Here is a 19,608-nt window from a genome sequence, read left to right as displayed (position 1 = left end):
TGTTCAGGCTACTCTAAAAGGAATCCTGACGTTATTCCAGCTCCATTCCAAGTGTGGGGGAGACATCACCTATCCAGTGTGTCTCTCAGGTAATTTCAGAGCATTCTGATGTACGGTTTTAATATTAAGGCCTTAAAACCAAGGCTATATGACACTTTTCAGGCGTTAAAGGCATATTCTTCTCTTTTTCAGGCTACTCTAAAAAGGAATCCTGACGTTATTCCAGCTCCATTGCAAGTGTGGGAGAACATCACTATCCAGTGTGTCTCTCAGGTAATTTCAGAGCATTCTGATGTACGGTTTTATATTAAGGCCTTAAAACCAAGGCTATATTGACACTTTTCAGGGTTTAAAGGCATATTCTTCTCTTTTTCAGGCTACTCTAAAAAGGAATCCTGACGTTATTCCAGCTCCATTCCAAGTGTGGGGGAGACATCACCTATCCAGTGTGTCTCTCAGGTAATTTCAGAGCATTCTGATGTACGGTTTTAATATTAAGGCCTTAAAACCAAGGCTATATTGACACTTTTTCAGGCTGTTAAAAGCTTTTGACACTTTTCAGGTTTAAAGGCATATTCTTCTCTTGTTCAGGCTACTCTAAAAAGGAATCCTGACGTTATTCCAGCTCCATTCCAAGTGTGGGGGAGACATCACTATCCAGTGTGTCTCTCAGGTATTTCAGAGCATTCTGATGTACGGTTTAATATTAAGGCCTTAAAACCAAGGCTATATTGACACTTTTTCAGGCTGTTAAAGGCATATTCTTCTCTTTTTAGGCTACTCTAAAAGGAATCCTGACGTTATTCCAGCTCCATTCCAAGTGTGGGGGAGACATCACCTATCCAGTGTGTCTCTCAGGTAATTTCAGAGCATTCTGATGTACGGTTTAATATTAAGGCCTTAAAACCAAGGCTATATTGACACTTTTCAGGCTGTAAAGGCATATTCTTCTCTTTTTAGGCTACTCTAAAAAGGAATCCTGACGTTATTCCAGCTCCATTCCAAGTGTGGGGGAGACATCACCTATCCAGTGTGTCTCTCAGGTAATTTCAGAGCATTCTGATGTACGGTTTAATATAAGGCCTTAAAACCAAGGCTATATGACACTTTTTCAGGCTGTTAAAAGCTTGACACTTTTCAGGTTGTTAAAGGCATATTCTTCTCTTGTTCAGGCTACTCTAAAAAGGAATCCTGACGTTATTCCAGCTCCATTCCAAGTGTGGGGGAGACATCACATATCCAGTGTGTCTCTCAGGTATTTCAGAGCATTCTGATGTACGGTTTTAATATTAAGGCCTTAAAACCAAGGCTATATTGACACTTTTTCAGGCTGTTAAAAGCTTATTGACACTTTTTCAGGTTGTTAAAGGCATATTCTTCTCTTGTTCAGGCTACTCTAAAAAGGAATCCTGACGTTATTCCAGCTCCATTCCAAGTGTGGGGGAGACATCACCTATCCAGTGTGTCTCTCAGTAGTTTCAGAGCATTCTGATGTACGGTTTTAATATTAAGGCCTTAAAACCAAGGCTATATTGACACTTTTCAGGCTGTTAAAGGCATATTCTTCTCTTTTTTAGGCTACTCTAAAAAGGAATCCTGACGTTATTCCAGCTCCATTGCAAGTGTGGGGGAGACATCACCATCCAGTGTGTCTCTCAGGTAATTCAGAGCATTCTGATGTACGGTTTTAATATTAAGGCCTAAAACCAAGGCTATATTGACACTTTTTCAGGCTGTTAAAAGCTTTATTGACACTTTTTCAGGTTGTTAAAGGCATATTCTTCTCTTGTTCAGGCTACTCTAAAAAGGAATCCTGACGTTATTCCAGCTCCATTCCAAGTGTGGGGGAGACATCACCTATCCAGTGTGTCTCTCATGTAGTTTCAGAGCATTCTGATGTACGGGTTTAATATTAAGGCCTTAAAACCAAGGCTATTGACACTTTTTCAGGCTGTTAAAGGCATATTCTTCTCTTTTTAGGCTACTCTAAAAGGAATCCTGACGTTATTCCAGCTCCATTGCAAGTGTGGGGGAGACATCACATATCCAGTGTGTCTCTCAGGTAATTTCAGAGCATTCTGATGTACGGTTTTATATTAAGGCCTTAAAACAAGGCTATATTGACACTTTTTCAGGCTGTTAAAAGCTTTGACACTTTTTCAGGTTGTTAAAGCATATTCTTCTCTTGTTCAGGCTACTCTAAAAAGGAATCCTGACGTATTCCAGCTCCATTCCAAGTGTGGGGGAGATCACATATCCAGTGTGTCTCTCAGGTATTTCAGAGCATTCTGATGTACGGTTTAAATTTAAGGCCTTAAAACCAAGGCTATATTGACACTTTTTCAGGCTGTTAAAGGCATTTCTTCTCTTTTTTAGGCTACTCTAAAAAGGAATCCTGACGTTATTCCAGCTCCATTGCAAGTGTGGGGGAGACATCACCTATCCAGTGTGTCTCTCAGGTAATTTCAGAGCATTCTGATGTACGGTTTTAATATTAAGGCCTAAAACCAAGGCTATATATGACACTTTTCAGGCTGTTAAAGGCATATCTTCTCTTCAGGCTACTCTAAAAAGGAATCCTGACGTTATTCCAGCTCCATTCCAAGTGTGGGGGAGACATCACCTATCCAGTGTGTCTCTCAGGTAATTTCAGAGCATTCTGATGTACGGTTTTAATATTAAGGCCTTAAAACCAAGGCTATATTGACACTTTTTCAGGCTGTTAAAGGCATATTCTTCTCTTTTTCAGGCTACTCTAAAAAGGAATCCTGACGTTATTCCAGCTCCATTCCAAGTGTGGGGGAGACATCAACTATCCAGTGTGTCTCTCAGGTAATTTCAGAGCATTCTGATGTACGGTTTAATATTAAGGCCTTAAAACCAAGGCTATATTGACACTTTTTCAGGCTGTTAAAAGTTTGACACTTTTTCAGGTTGTTAAAGGCATATTCTTCTCTGTTCAGGCTACTCTAAAAAGGAATCCTGACGTTATTCCAGCTCCATTCCAAGTGTGGGGGAGACATCACATATCCAGTGTGTCTCTCAGGTAATTTCAGAGCATTCTGATGTACGGTTTTAATATTAAGGCCTTAAAACCAAGGCTATATTGACACTTTTCAGGCTGTTAAAGCTTATTGACACTTTTCAGGTTGTTAAAGGCATATTCTTCTCTTGTTCAGGCTACTCTAAAAAGGAATCCTGACGTTATTCCAGCTCCATTCCAAGTGTGGGGGAGACATCACTATCCAGTGTGTCTCTCAGGTAGTTTCAGAGCATTCTGATGTACGGTTTTAATATTAAGGCCTTAAAACCAAGGCTATATTGACACTTTTTCAGGCTGTTAAAGGCATATTCTTCTCTTTTTAGGCTACTCTAAAAAGGAATCCTGACGTTATTCCAGCTCCATTGCAAGTGTGGGGGAGACATCACCTATCCAGTGTGTCTCTCAGGTAATTTCAGAGCATTCTGATGTACGGTTTTAATATTAAGGCCTTAAAACCAAGGCTATATTGACACTTTTTCAGGCTGTTAAAAGCTTTTTGACATTTTTCAGGTTGTTAAAGGCATATTCTTCTCTGTTCAGGCTACTCTAAAAAGGAATCCTGACGTTATTCCAGCTCCATTCCAAGTGTGGGGGAGACATCACCTATCCAGTGTGTCTCTCAGGTAATTTCAGAGCATTCTGATGTACGGTTTAATATTAAGGCCTTAAAACCAAGGCTATATTGACACTTTTCAGGCTGTTAAAGGCATATTCTTCTTTTTAGGCTACTCTAAAAAGGAATCCTGACGTTATTCCAGCTCCATTGCAAGTGTGGGGAGACATCACCTATCCAGTGTGTCTCTCAGGTAATTTCAGAGCATTCTGATGTACGGTTTTAATATAAGGCCTTAAAACCAAGGCTATATTGACAATTTTCAGCTGTTAAAAGCTTTGACACTTTTTCAGGCTGTTAAAGGCATATTCTTTCTTTTCAGGCTACTCTAAAAAGGAATCCTGACGTTATTCCAGCTCCATTCCAAGTGTGGGGGAGACATCACATATCCAGTGTGTCTCTCAGGTAATTTCAGAGCATTCTGATGTACGGTTTTAATATTAAGGCCTAAAACCAAGGCTATATTGACACTTTTTCAGGCTGTTAAAAGCTTATTGACACTTTTTCAGGTTGTTAAAGGCATATTCTCTTGTTCAGGCTACTCTAAAAAGGAATCCTGACGTTATTCCAGCTCCATTCCAAGTGTGGGGGAGACATCACTATCCAGTGTGTCTCTCATGTAGTTTCAGAGCATTCTGATGTACGGTTTTAATATTAAGGCCTTAAAACCAAGGCTATATTGACACTTTTTCAGGCTGTTAAAGGCATATTCTTCTCTTTTAGGCTACTCTAAAAAGGAATCCTGAGTTATTCCAGCTCCATTGCAAGTGTGGGGGAGACATCACCTATCCAGTGTGTCTCTCAGGTATTTCAGAGCATTCTGATGTACGGTTTTAATATTAAGGCCTTAAAACCAAGGCTATATTGACACTTTTTCAGGCTGTTAAAAGTTGACACTTTTTCAGGTTGTTAAAGGCATATCTTCTCTTGTTCAGGCTACTCTAAAAAGGAATCCTGACGTTATTCCAGCTCCATTCCAAGTGTGGGGGAGACATCACATATCCAGTGGTCTCTCAGGTAATTTCAGAGCATTCTGATGTACGGTTTTAATATTAAGGCCTTAAAACCAAGGCTATATTGACACTTTTTCAGGCTGTAAAAGCTTTAGACACTTTTCAGGTTTTAAAGGCATATTCTTCTCTTGTTCAGGCTACTCTAAAAAGGAATCCTGACGTTATTCCAGCTCCATTCCAAGTGTGGGGGAGACATCACCTATCCAGTGTGTCTCTCAGGTAATTTCAGAGCATTCTGATGTACGGTTTAATATTAAGGCCTTAAACCAAGGCTATATTGACACTTTTTCAGGCTGTTAAAAGCTTTTGACACTTTTCAGGTTGTTAAAGGCATATTCTTCTCTTGTTCAGGCTACTCTAAAAAGGAATCCTGACGTTATTCCAGCTCCATTCCAGTGTGGGGGAGACATCACCTATCCAGTGTGTCTCTCAGGTAATTTCAGAGCATTCTGATGTACGGTTTTATATTAAGGCCTTAAAACCAAGGCTATTGACACTTTTCAGGCTGTTAAAAGCTTTATTGACACTTTTTCAGGTGTTAAAGGCATATTTTCTCTTGTTCAGGCTACTCTAAAAAGGAATCCTGACGTTATTCCAGCTCCATTGCAAGTGTGGGGAGACATCACCTATCCAGTGTGTCTCTCAGGAATTTCAGAGCATTCTGATGTACGGTTTTAATATTAAGGCCTAAAACCAAGGCTATATTGACACTTTTCAGGCTGTAAAAGGCATATTCTTCTCTTTTTAGGCTACTCTAAAAAGGAATCCTGACGTTATTCCAGCTCCATTCCAAGTGGGGGGAGACATCACATATCCAGTGTGTCTCTCAGGTAATTTCAGAGCATTCTGATGTACGGTTTAATATTAAGGCCCTAAAACCAAGGCTATATTGACACTTTTTCAGGCTGTTAAAAGCTTTGACACTTTTTCAGGTTGTTAAAGGCATATTCTTCTCTTGTTCAGGCTACTCTAAAAAGGAATCCTGACGTTATTCCAGCTCCATTCCAAGTGTGGGGGAGACATCACCTATCCAGTGTGTCTCTCATGTAGTTTCAGAGCATTCTGATGTACGGTTTAATATTAAGGCCTTAAAACCAAGGCTATATTGACACTTTTTCAGGCTTTAAAGGCATATTCTTCTCTTTTCAGGCTACTCTAAAAAGGAATCCTGACGTTATTCCAGCTCCATTGCAAGTGTGGGGGAGACATCACATATCCAGTGTGTCTCTCAGGTAATTTCAGAGCATTCTGATGTACGGTTTTAATATTAAGGCCTTAAAACCAAGGCTATATTGACATTTTCAGGCTGTAAAGCTTGACACTTTTTCAGGTTGTTAAAGGCATATTCTTCTCTTGTCAGGCTACTCTAAAAAGGAATCCTGACGTTATTCCAGCTCCATTCCAAGTGTGGGGGAGACATCACCTATCCAGTGTGTCTCTCAGGTAATTCAGAGCATCTGATGTACGGTTTAATATTAAGGCCTTAAAACCAAGGCTATATTGACACTTTTTCAGGCTGTTAAAGGCATATTCTTCTCTTTTCAGGCTACTCTAAAAAGGAATCCTGGTTATTCCAGCTCCATTGCAAGTGTGGGGGAGACATCACATATCCAGTGTGTCTCTCAGGTAATTCAGAGCATTCTGATGTACGGTTTAATATTAAGGCCTTAAAACCAAGGCTATATTGACACTTTTTCAGGCTGTTAAAAGCTTTATTGACACTTTTTCAGGTTGTTAAAGGCATATTTTTCTCTTGTTCAGGCTACTCTAAAAAGGAATCCTGACGTTATTCCAGCTCCATTCCAAGTGTGGGGGAGACATCACATATCCAGTGTGTCTCTCAGGTAATTTCAGAGCATTCTGATGTACGGTTTAATATTAAGGCCTTAAAACCAAGGCTATATTGACACTTTTCAGGCTGTTAAAGGCATATTCTTCTCTTTTAGGCTACTCTAAAAAGGAATCCTGACGTTATTCCAGCTCCATTCCAAGGTGGGGGAGACATCACCTATCCAGTGTGTCTCTCAGGTAATTTCAGAGCATTCTGATGTACGGTTTTAATATTAAGCCCTAAAACCAAGGATATTGACACTTTTTCAGGCTGTTAAAAGCTTTATTGACACTTTTTCAGGTTGTTAAAGGCATATTCTTCTCTTGTTCAGGCTACTCTAAAAAGGAATCCTGACGTTATTCCAGCTCCATTCCAAGTGTGGGGGAGACATCACATATCCAGTGTGTCTCTCAGGTAATTTCAGAGCATTCTGATGTACGGTTTTAATATTAAGGCCTTAAAACCAAGGCTATATGACACTTTTCAGGCTGTTAAAAGCTTTGACACTTTTCAGGTTGTTAAAGGCATATTTTCTTGTTCAGGCTACTCTAAAAAGGAATCCTGACGTTATTCCAGCTCCATTCCAAGTGTGGGGGAGACATCACCTATCCAGTGTGTCTCTCAGGTAATTTCAGAGCATTCTGATGTACGGTTTAATATTAAGGCCTTAAAACCAAGGCTATATGACACTTTTTCAGGCTGTTGTTAAAGGCATATTCTCTCTTTTTAGGCTACTCTAAAAAGGAATCCTGACGTTATTCCAGCTCCATTCCAAGTGTGGGGGAGACATCACATATCCAGTGTGTCTCTCAGGTAATTTCAGAGCATTCTGATGTACGGTTTTAATATTAAGGCCCTAAAACCAAGGCTATATTGACACTTTTCAGGCTGTTAAAAGCTTTGACACTTTTCAGGTTGTTAAAGGCATATTCTTCTCTTGTTCAGGCTACTCTAAAAAGGAATCCTGACGTTATTCCAGCTCCATTCCAAGTGTGGGGGAGACATCACCTATCCAGTGTGTCTCTCAGGTAATTTCAGAGCATTCTGATGTACGGTTTTAATATTAAGGCCTTAAAACCAAGGCTATATTGACACTTTTTCAGGCTGTTAAAGGCATATTCTTCTCTTTTCAGGCTACTCTAAAAAGGAATCCTGACGTTATTCCAGCTCCATTGCAAGTGGGGGAGACATCACATATCCAGTGTGTCTCTCAGGTAATTTCAGAGCATTCTGATGTACGGTTTTAATATTAAGGCCTTAAAACCAAGGCTATATTGACACTTTTTCAGGCTGTTAAAGCTTTGACACTTTTTCAGGTTGTTAAAGGCATATTCTTCTCTTGTTCAGGCTACTCTAAAAAGGAATCCTGACGTTATTCCAGCTCCATTCCAAGTGTGGGGAGACATCACCTATCCAGTGTCTCTCAGGTAATTTCAGAGCATTCTGATGTACGGTTTTAATATTAAGGCCTTAAAACCAAGGCTATATTGACACTTTTTCAGGCTGTTAAAGGCATATTCTTCTCTTTTCAGGCTACTCTAAAAAGGAATCCTGACGTTATTCCAGCTCCATTGCAAGTGTGGGGGAGACATCACCTATCCAGTGTGTCTCTCAGGTAATTTCAGAGCATTCTGATGTACGGTTTAATATTAAGGCCTAAAACCAAGGCTATATTGACACTTTTTCAGGCTGTTAAAAGCTTTATTGACACTTTTTCAGGTTGTTAAAGGCATATTCTTCTCTTGTCAGGCTACTCTAAAAAGGAATCCTGACGTTATTCCAGCTCCATTCCAAGTGTGGGGGAGACATCACCTATCCAGTGTGTCTCTCAGGTAATTCAGAGCATTCTGATGTACGGTTTTAATATTAAGGCCTTAAAACAAGGCTATATTGACACTTTTTCAGGCTGTTAAAGGCATATTCTTCTCTTTTTAGGCTACTCTAAAAAGGAATCCTGACGTTATTCCAGCTCCATTGCAAGTGTGGGGGAGACATCACTATCCAGTGTGTCTCTCAGGTAATTTCAGAGCATTCTGATGTACGGTTTAATATTAAGGCCTTAAAACCAAGGCTATATTGACACTTTTTCAGGCTGTTAAAAGCTTTTGACACTTTTCAGGTGTTAAAGGCATATTCTTCTCTTTTCAGGCTACTCTAAAAAGGAATCCTGACGTTATTCCAGCTCCATTCCAAGTGTGGGGGAGACACCATATCCAGTGTGTCTCTCAGGTAATTTCAGAGCATTCTGATGTACGGTTTTAATATTAAGGCCTTAAAACCAAGGCTATATTGACACTTTTTCAGGCTGTTAAAGGATTCTTCTCTTTTTAGGCTACTCTAAAAAGGAATCCTGACGTTATTCCAGCTCCATTCCAAGTGTGGGGGAGACATCACATATCCAGTGTGTCTCTCAGGTAATTTCAGAGCATTCTGATGTACGGTTTTAATATTAAGGCCTAAAACCAAGGCTATATTGACACTTTTTCAGGCTGTTAAAAGCTTTATTGACACTTTCAGGTTGTTAAAGGCATATTCTTCTCTTGTTCAGGCTACTCTAAAAAGGAATCCTGACGTTATTCCAGCTCCATTCAAGTGTGGGGGAGACATCACTATCCAGTGTGTCTCTCAGGTAATTTCAGAGCATTCTGATGTACGGTTTTAATATTAAGGCCTTAAAACCAAGGCTATATTGACACTTTTCAGGCTGTTAAAAGCTTTGACACTTTTTCAGGTGTTAAAGGCATATCTTCTCTTGTTCAGGCTACTCTAAAAAGGAATCCTGACGTTATTCCAGCTCCATTCCAAGTGTGGGGGAGACATCACATATCCAGTGTGTCTCTCAGGTAATTTCAGAGCATTCTGATGTACGGTTTTAATATTAAGGCCTTAAAACCAAGGCTATATTGACACTTTTCAGGCTGTAAAAGCTTTATTGACACTTTTCAGGTTGTTAAAGGCATATTCTTCTCTGTTCAGGCTACTCTAAAAAGGAATCCTGACGTTATTCCAGCTCCATTCCAAGTGTGGGGGAGACATCACCTATCCAGTGTGTCTCTCAGGTAATTTCAGAGCATTCTGATGTACGGTTTAATATTAAGGCCTTAAAACCAAGGCTATATTGACACTTTTCAGGCTGTTAAAGGCATATCTTCTCTTTTTTAGGCTACTCTAAAAAGGAATCCTGACGTTATTCCAGCTCCATTGCAAGTGTGGGGGAGACATCACATATCCAGTGTGTCTCTCAGGTAATTCAGAGCATTCTGATGTACGGTTTTATATAAGGCCTAAAACCAAGGCTATATTGACACTTTTTCAGGCTGTTAAAGCTTATTGACACTTTTTCAGGTTGTTAAAGGCATATTCTTCTCTTGTTCAGGCTACTCTAAAAAGGATCCTGACGTTATTCCAGCTCCATTCCAAGTGTGGGGGAGACATCACCTATCCAGTGTGTCTCTCAGGTAATTTCAGAGCATTCTGATGTACGGTTTTATATTAAGGCCTAAAACCAAGGCTATATGACACTTTTTCAGGCTGTTAAAGGCATATTCTTCTCTTTGTTAGGCTACTCTAAAAAGGAATCCTGACGTTATTCCAGCTCCATTCAGTGTGGGGGAGACATCACATATCCAGTGTGTCTCTCAGGTAATTTCAGAGCATTCTGATGTACGGTTTTAATATTAAGGCCTTAAAACAAGGCTATATTGACATTTTCAGGCTGTTAAAAGCTTGACACTTTTTCAGGCTGTTAAAGGCATTATTCTTCTTGTCAGGCTACTCTAAAAGGAATCCTGACGTTATTCCAGCTCCATTCCAAGTGTGGGGGAGACATCACATATCCAGTGTGTCTCTCAGGTAATTTCAGAGCATTCTGATGTACGGTTTTAATATTAAGGCCTTAAAACCAAGGCTATATTGACACTTTTTCAGGCTGTTAAAAGCTTTATTGACACTTTTCAGGTTGTTAAAGGCATATTCTTCTCTTGTTCAGGCTACTCTAAAAGGAATCCTGACGTTATTCCAGCTCCATTCCAAGTGTGGGGGAGACATCACATATCCAGTGTGTCTCTCAGGTAATTTCAGAGCATTCTGATGTACGGTTTAATATTAAGGCCTTAAAACCAAGGCTATATTGACACTTTTCAGGCTGTTAAAAGCTTTATTGACACTTTTTCAGGTTGTTAAAGGCATATTCTTCTCTTGTTCAGGCTACTCTAAAAAGAATCCTGACGTTATTCCAGCTCCATTCCAAGTGGGGGGAGACATCACCTATCCAGTGTGTCTCTCATGTAGTTTCAGAGCATTCTGATGTACGGTTTAATATTAAGGCCTTAAAACCAAGGCTATATTGACACTTTTTCAGGTGTTAAAGGCATATTCTTCTCTTTTTAGGCTACTCTAAAAAGGAATCCTGACGTTATTCCAGCTCCATTGCAAGTGTGGGGGAGACATCACCTATCCAGTGTGTCTCTCAGGTAATTTCAGAGCATTCTGATGTACGGTTTTAATATTAAGGCCTAAAACCAAGGCTATATTGACACTTTTTCAGGCTGTTAAAAGCTTTATTGACACTTTTTCAGGTTGTTAAAGGCATATTCTTCTCTTGTCAGGCTACTCTAAAAAGGAATCTGACGTTATTCCAGCTCCATTCCAAGTGTGGGGGAGACATCACCTATCCAGTGTGTCTCTCAGGTAATTTCAGAGCATTCTGATGTACGGTTTTAATATTAAGGCCTTAAAACCAAGGCTATATTGACACTTTTTCAGGCTGAAAGGCATATTTTCTCTTTTTAGGCTACTCTAAAAAGGAATCCTGACGTTATTCCAGCTCCATTCAAGTGTGGGGGAGACATCACCATACCAGTGGTCTCTCAGGTAATTTCAGAGCATTCTGATGTACGGTTTTAATATTAAGGCCTTAAAACCAAGGCTATATTGACCTTTTTCAGGCTGTTAAAAGCTTTGACACTTTTTCAGGTTGTAAAGGCATTCTCTTGTTCAGGCTACTCTAAAAAGGAATCCTGACGTTATTCCAGCTCCATTCCAAGTGTGGGGGAGATCACATATCCAGTGTGTCTCTCAGGTAATTTCAGAGCATTCTGATGTACGGTTTTAATATTAAGGCCTTAAAACCAAGGCTATATTGACACTTTTTCAGGCTGTTAAAAGCTTTATTGACACTTTTTCAGGTTGTTAAAGGCATATTCTTCTCTGTTCAGGCTACTCTAAAAAGGAATCCTGACGTTATTCCAGCTCCATTCCAAGTGTGGGGGAGACATCACTATCCAGTGTGTCTCTCATGTAGTTTCAGAGCATTCTGATGTACGGTTTTAATATTAAGGCCTTAAAACCAAGGCTATATTGACACTTTTCAGGCTGTTAAAGGCATATTCTTCTCTTTTTAGGCTACTAAAAAGGAATCCTGACGTTATTCCAGCTCCATTGCAAGTGTGGGGGAGACATCAATATCCAGTGTGTCTCTCAGGTAATTTCAGAGCATTCTGATGTACGGTTTTAATATTAAGGCCTTAAAACCAAGGCTATATTGACACTTTTCAGGCTGTTAAAAGCTTTATTGACACTTTTTCAGGTTGTTAAAGGCATATTCTTCTCTTGTTCAGGCTACTCTAAAAGGAATCCTGACGTTATTCCAGCTCCATTCAAGTGTGGGGGAGACATCACCTATCCAGTGTGTCTCTCAGGTAATTTCAGAGCATTCTGATGTACGGTTTTAATATTAAGGCCTTAAAACCAAGGCTATATTGACACTTTTCAGGCTGTTAAAGGCATATTCTTCTCTTTTTCAGGCTACTCTAAAAAGGAATCCTGACGTTATTCCAGCTCCATTGCAAGTGTGGGGGAGACATCACCTATCCAGTGTGTCTCTCAGGTAATTTCAGAGCATTCTGATGTACGGTTTTAATATTAAGGCCTTAAACCAAGGCTATATTGACAATTTTCAGGCTGTAAAAGCTTGACACTTTTTCAGGCTGTAAAGGCATATTCTTCTCTTGTTCAGGCTACTCTAAAAAGGAATCCTGACGTTATTCCAGCTCCATTCCAAGTGTGGGGGAGACATCACCTATCCAGTGTGTCTCTCAGGTAATTTCAGAGCATTCTGATGTACGGTTTTAATATTAAGGCCTTAAAACCAAGGCTATATTGACACTTTTTCAGGCTGTTAAAGCTTTATTGACACTTTTCAGGTTGTTAAAGGCATATTCTTCTCTTGTTCAGGCTACTAAAAAGGAATCCTGACGTTATTCCAGCTCCATTCCAAGTGTGGGGGAGACATCACCTATCCAGTGTGTCTCTCAGTAGTTTCAGAGCATTCTGATGTACGGTTTAATATTAAGGCCTTAAAACCAAGGCTATATTGACACTTTTTCAGGCTGTTAAAGGCATATTCTTCTCTTTTTTAGGCTACTCTAAAAAGGAATCCTGACGTTATTCCAGCTCCATTGCAAGTGTGGGGGAGACATCACCTATCCAGTGTGTCTCTCAGGTAATTCAGAGCATTCTGATGTACGGTTTTAATATTAAGGCCTAAAACCAAGGCTATATTGACACTTTTTCAGGCTGTTAAAAGCTTGACACTTTTTCAGGTTGTAAAGGCATATTCTTCTTGTTCAGGCTACTCTAAAAGGAATCCTGACGTTATTCCAGCTCCATTCCAAGTGTGGGGGAGACATCACCTATCCAGTGTGTCTCTCAGGTAATTCAGAGCATTCTGATGTACGGTTTTAATATTAAGGCCTTAAAACCAAGGCTATATTGACACTTTTCAGGCTGTTAAAAGCTTTATTGACACTTTTTCAGGTGTTAAAGGCAAATTCTCTCTTGTTCAGGCTACTCTAAAAAGGAATCCTGACGTTATTCCAGCTCCATTCCAAGTGTGGGGGAGACATCACCTATCCAGTGTGTCTCTCAGGTAATTTCAGAGCATTCTGATGTACGGTTTTAATATTAAGGCCTTAAAACCAAGGCTATATTGACACTTTTTCAGGCTGTTAAAAGCTTATTGACACTTTTTCAGGTTGTTAAAGCATATTTTCTCTTGTTAGGCTACTCTAAAAAGGAATCCTGACGTTATTCCAGCTCCATTCCAGTGTGGGGGAGATCACCATCCATATCAGTGTGTCTCTCAGGTAATTTCAGAGCATTCTGATGTACGGTTTTAATATTAAGGCCTTAAAACCAAGGCTATATTGACATTTTCAGGCTGTTAAAAGTTTATGACACTTTTCAGGTTGTTAAAGGCATATTTTTCTCTTGTTCAGGCTACTCTAAAAAGGAATCCTGACGTTATTCCAGCTCCATTCCAAGTGTGGGGGAGACATCACCTATCCAGTGTGTCTCAGGTAATTTCAGAGCATTCTGATGTACGGTTTAATATTAAGGCCTTAAACCAAGGCTATATTGACACTTTTTCAGGCTGTTAAAGGCATATTCTTCTCTTTTTAGGCTACTCTAAAAAGGAATCCTGACGTTATTCCAGCTCCATTCAAGTGTGGGGGGAGACATCACATATCCAGTGTGTCTCTCAGGTAATTTCAGAGCATTCTGATGTACGGTTTTAATATTAAGGCCTAAAACAAGGCTATATTGACACTTTCAGGCTGTTAAAGCTTTATTGACACTTTTCAGGTTGTTAAAGGCATATTTTCTCTTGTCAGGCTACTCTAAAAAGGAATCCTGACGTTATTCCAGCTCCATTCCAAGTGTGGGGGAGACATCACCTATCCAGTGTGTCTCTCAGGTATTTCAGAGCATTCTGATGTACGGTTTAATATTAAGGCCTTAAAACCAAGGCTATATTGACACTTTTTCAGGCTGTTAAAGGCATATTCTCTTTTTCAGGCTACTCTAAAAAGGAATCCTGACGTTATTCCAGCTCCATTGCAAGTGTGGGGGAGACATCACTATCCAGTGTGTCTCAGGTAATTCAGAGCATTCTGATGTACGGTTTTAATATTAAGGCCCTAAAAACAAGGCTATATTGACACTTTTTCAGGCTGTAAAAGCTTGACACTTTTTCAGGTGTTAAAGGCATATTCTTCTCTTGTTCAGGCTACTCTAAAAAGGAATCCTGACGTTATTCCAGCTCCATTCCAAGTGTGGGGGAGACATCACATATCCAGTGTGTCTCTCAGGTAATTTCAGAGCATTCTGATGTACGGTTTAATATTAAGGCCTTAAAACCAAGGCTATATTGACACTTTTTCAGGCTGTTAAAAGCTTTATTGACACTTTTCAGGTTGTTAAAGGCATTCTTCTCTTGTTCAGGCTACTCTAAAAAGGAATCCTGACGTATTCCAGCTCCATTCCAAGTGTGGGGGAGACATCACCTATCCAGTGTGTCTCTCGTAGTTTCAGAGCATTCTGATGTACGGTTTTAATATTAAGGCCTTAAAACCAAGGCTATATTGACACTTTTTCAGGCTGTTAAAAGCTTATGACACTTTTCAGGTTGTTAAAGATATTCTTCTTGTTCAGGCTACTCTAAAAAGGAATCCTGACGTTATTCCAGCTCCATTCCAAGTGTGGGGGAGACATCACCTATCCAGTGTGTCTCTCAGGTAATTTCAGAGCATTCTGATGTACGGTTTAATATTAAGGCCTTAAAACCAAGGCTATATTGACACTTTTTCAGGCTGTTAAAAGCTTATTGACACTTTTCAGGTTGTTAAAGGCATATTTTTCTTTGTTCAGGCTACTCTAAAAAGGAATCCTGACGTTATTCCAGCTCCATTCCAAGTGTGGGGGAGACATCACCTATCCAGTGTGTCTCTCAGGTATTTCAGAGCATTCTGATGTACGGTTTTAATATTAAGGCCTTAAAACCAAGGCTATATTGACACTTTTTCAGGCTGTTAAAGGCATATCTCTCTCTTGTTCAGGCTACTCTAAAAAGGAATCCTGACGTTATTCCAGCTCCATTCCAGTGTGGGGGAGACATCACATATCCAGTGTGTCTCTCAGGTAATTTCAGAGCATTCTGATGTACGGTTTAATATTAAGGCCCTAAAACCAAGGCTATATTGACACTTTTTCAGGCTGTTAAAAGCTTTATTGACACTTTTCAGGTTGTTAAAGGCATATTCTCTCTTGTTCAGGCTACTCTAAAAAGGAATCCTGACGTTATTCCAGCTCCATTCCAAGTGTGGGGGAGACATCACCTATCCAGTGTGTCTCTCAGGTATTTCAGAGCATTCTGATGTACGGTTTAATATTAAGGCCTTAAAACCAAGGCTATATTGACACTTTTTCAGGCTGTTAAAAGCTTTATTGACACTTTTTCAGGTGTTAAAGGCATATCTTCTCTTGTTCAGGCTACTCTAAAAAGGAATCCTGACGTTATTCCAGCTCCATTCCAAGTGTGGGGGAGACATCACCTATCCAGTGTGTCTCTCAGGTAATTTCAGAGCATTCTGATGTACGGTTTATATTAAGGCCTTAAAACCAAGGCTATATTGACACTTTTTCAGGCTGTTAAAGCTTATTGACACTTTTTCAGGTTGTTAAAGGCATATATTTTCTCTTTTCAGGCTACTCTAAAAAGGAATCCTGACGTTATTCCAGCTCCATTGCAAGTGTGGGGGAGACATCACCTATCCAGTGTGTCTCTCAGGTAATTTCAGAGCATTCTGATGTACGGTTTTATATTAAGGCCTTAAAACCAAGGCTATATTGACACTTTTTCAGGCTGTTAAAAGCTTTATTGACACTTTTTCAGGTTGTTAAAGGCATATTCTTCTCTTTTCAGGCTACTCTAAAAAGGAATCTGACGTTATTCCAGCTCCATTCCAAGTGTGGGGGAGACATCACCTATCCAGTGTGTCTCTCAGGTATTTCAGAGCATTCTGATGTACGGTTTTAATATTAAGGCCTTAAAACCAAGGCTATATTGACACTTTTTCAGGCTGTTAAAAGCTTTATTGACACTTTTCAGGTTGTTAAAGGCATATTCTTCTCTTGTTCAGGCTACTCTAAAAAGGAATCCTGACGTTATTCCAGCTCCATTCCAAGTGTGGGGGAGACATCACCTATCCAGTGTGTCTCTCAGGTAATTTCAGAGCATTCTGATGTACGGTTTTAATATTAAGGCCTTAAAACCAAGGCTATATTGACACTTTTCAGGCTGTTAAAGGCATATTCTTCTCTTTTTAGGCTACTCTAAAAAGGAATCCTGACGTTATTCCAGCTCCATTCAAGTGTGGGGGAGACATCACATATCCAGTGTGTCTCTCAGGTAATTTCAGAGCATTCTGATGTACGGTTTTAATATTAAGGCCCTAAAACCAAGGCTATATTGACACTTTTTCAGGCTGTAAAAGCTTTATGACACTTTTTCAGGTTGTTAAAGGCATATCTTCTCTTGTTCAGGCTACTCTAAAAAGGAATCCTGACGTTATTCCAGCTCCATTCCAAGTGTGGGGGAGACATCACCTATCCAGTGTGTCTCTCAGGTATTTCAGAGCATTCTGATGTACGGTTTTAATATTAAGGCCTTAAAACCAAGGCTATATTGACACTTTTTCAGGCTGTTAAAGGCATATTCTTCTCTTTTCAGGCTACTCTAAAAAGGAATCCTGACGTTATTCCAGCTCCATTGCAAGTGTGGGGGAGACATCACATATCCAGTGTGTCTCTCAGGTAATTTCAGAGCATTCTGATGTACGGTTTAATATTAAGGCCTTAAAACCAAGGCTATATTGACACTTTTTCAGGCTGTTAAAAGCTTGACACTTTTTCAGGTGTTAAAGGCATATTCTTCTTTGTCAGGCTACTCTAAAAAGGAATCTGACGTTATTCCAGCTCCATTCCAAGTGTGGGGGAGACATCACATATCCAGTGTGTCTCTCAGGTAATTTCAGAGCATTCTGATGTACGGTTTTAATATAAGGCTTAAAACCAAGGCTATATTGACACTTTTCAGGCTGTTAAAGCTTTATTGACACTTTTTCAGGTTGTTAAAGGCATATTCTTCTCTTGTTCAGGCTACTCTAAAAAGGAATCCTGACGTATTCCAGCTCCATTCAAGTGTGGGGGAGACATCACCTATCCAGTGTGTCTCTCAGGTAATTTCAGAGCATTCTGATGTACGGTTTTAATATTAAGGCCTTAAAACCAAGGCTATATTGACACTTTTCAGGCTGTTAAAAGCTTTATTGACATTTTTCAGGTTGGTAAAGCATATCTTCTCTGTCAGGCTACTCTAAAAAGGAATCCTGACGTTATTCCAGCTCCATTCCAAGTGTGGGGGAGACATCACCTATCCAGTGTGTCTCTCAGGTAATTTCAGAGCATTCTGATGTACGGTTTTAATATTAAGGCCTTAAAACCAAGGCTATATTGACACTTTTTCAGGCTGTTAAAAGCTTATGACACTTTTTCAGGTTGTTAAAGGCATATTTTCTCTTGTTCAGGCTACTCTAAAAAGGAATCCTGACGTTATTCCAGCTCCATTCCAAGTGTGGGGGAGACATCACCTATCCAGTGTGTCTCTCAGGTAATTCAGAGCATTCTGATGTACGGTTTTAATATTAAGGCCTTAAAACCAAGGCTATATTGACACTTTTTCAGGCTGTTAAAGGCATATTCTTCTCTTTTTAGGCTACTCTAAAAAGGAATCCTGACGTTATTCCAGCTCCATTCCAAGTGTGGGGGAGACATCACATATCCAGTGTGTCTCTCAGGTAATTTCAGAGCATTCTGATGTACGGTTTTATATTAAGGCCCTAAAACCAAGGCTATATTGACACTTTTTCAGGCTGTTAAAGCTTTATGACACTTTTCAGGTTGTTAAAGGCATATTCTTCTCTTGTTCAGGCTACTCTAAAAAGGAATCCTGACGTTATTCCAGCTCCATTCCAAGTGTGGGGGAGACATCACCTATCCAGTGTGTCTCAGGTATTTCAGAGCATTCTGATGTACGGTTTTAATATTAAGGCCTTAAAACCAAGGCTATATGACACTTTTCAGGCTGTTAAAAGCTTTTTGACACTTTTCAGGTTGTTAAAGGCATATTCTTCTCTTGTTCAGGCTACTCTAAAAAGGAATCCTGACGTTATTCCAGCTCCATTCCAAGTGTGGGGGAGACATCACTATCCAGTGTGTCTCTCAGGTAATTTCAGAGCATTCTGATGTACGGTTTAATATTAAGGCCTTAAAACCAAGGCTATATTGACACTTTTTCAGGCTGTTAAAGCTATTGACACTTTTTCAGGGTGTTAAAGGCATATTTTTCTCTTGTTCAGGCTACTCTAAAAAGGAATCCTGACGTTATTCCAGCTCCATTCAAGTGTGGGGGAGACATCACCTATCCAGTGTGTCTCTCAGGTAATTCAGAGCATTCTGATGTACGGTTTTAATATTAAGGCCTAAAACCAAGGCTATATTGAACATTTTCAGGCTGTTAAAAGCTTTGACACTTTTTCAGGTTGTTAAAGGCATATTCTTCTCTGGTTCAGGCTACTCTAAAAAGGAATCCTGACGTTATTCCAGCTCCATTCCAAGTGTGGGGGAGACATCACCTATCCAGTGTGTCTCTCAGGTATTTCAGAGCATTCTGATGTACGTTTTAATATTAAGGCCTTAAAACAAGCTATATGACATTTTCAGGCTTTAAAAGCTTTATTGACACTTTTCAGGTTGTTAAAGGCATATTCTTCTCTTGTTCAGGCTACTCTAAAAAGGAATCCTGACGTTATTCCAGCTCCATTCCAAGTGTGGGGGAGACATCACCTATCCAGTGTGTCTCTCAGGTAATTTCAGAGCATTCTGATGTACGGTTTAATATTAAGGCCTTAAAACCAAGGCTATATTGACACTTTTTCAGGCTGTTAAAGGCATATTCTCTCTTTTTTAGGCTACTCTAAAAAGGAATCCTGACGTTATTCCAGCTCCATTGCAAGTGTGGGGGGAGACATCACATATCCAGTGTGTCTCTCAGGTAATTTCAGAGCATTCTGATGTACGGTTTTAATATTAAGGCCCTAAAACAAGGCTTATTGACACTTTTTCAGGCTGTTAAAAGCTTTATTGACACTTTTTCAGGTTGTTAAAGGCATATTCTTCTCTTGTTCAGGCTACTCTAAAAAGGAATCCT

Source organism: Etheostoma spectabile, unplaced genomic scaffold (assembly GCF_008692095.1).
Source record: "Etheostoma spectabile isolate EspeVRDwgs_2016 unplaced genomic scaffold, UIUC_Espe_1.0 scaffold00018550, whole genome shotgun sequence".
Classification (NCBI taxonomy): domain Eukaryota; kingdom Metazoa; phylum Chordata; class Actinopteri; order Perciformes; family Percidae; genus Etheostoma; species Etheostoma spectabile.
This window is presented reverse-complemented; position numbering follows the sequence as displayed.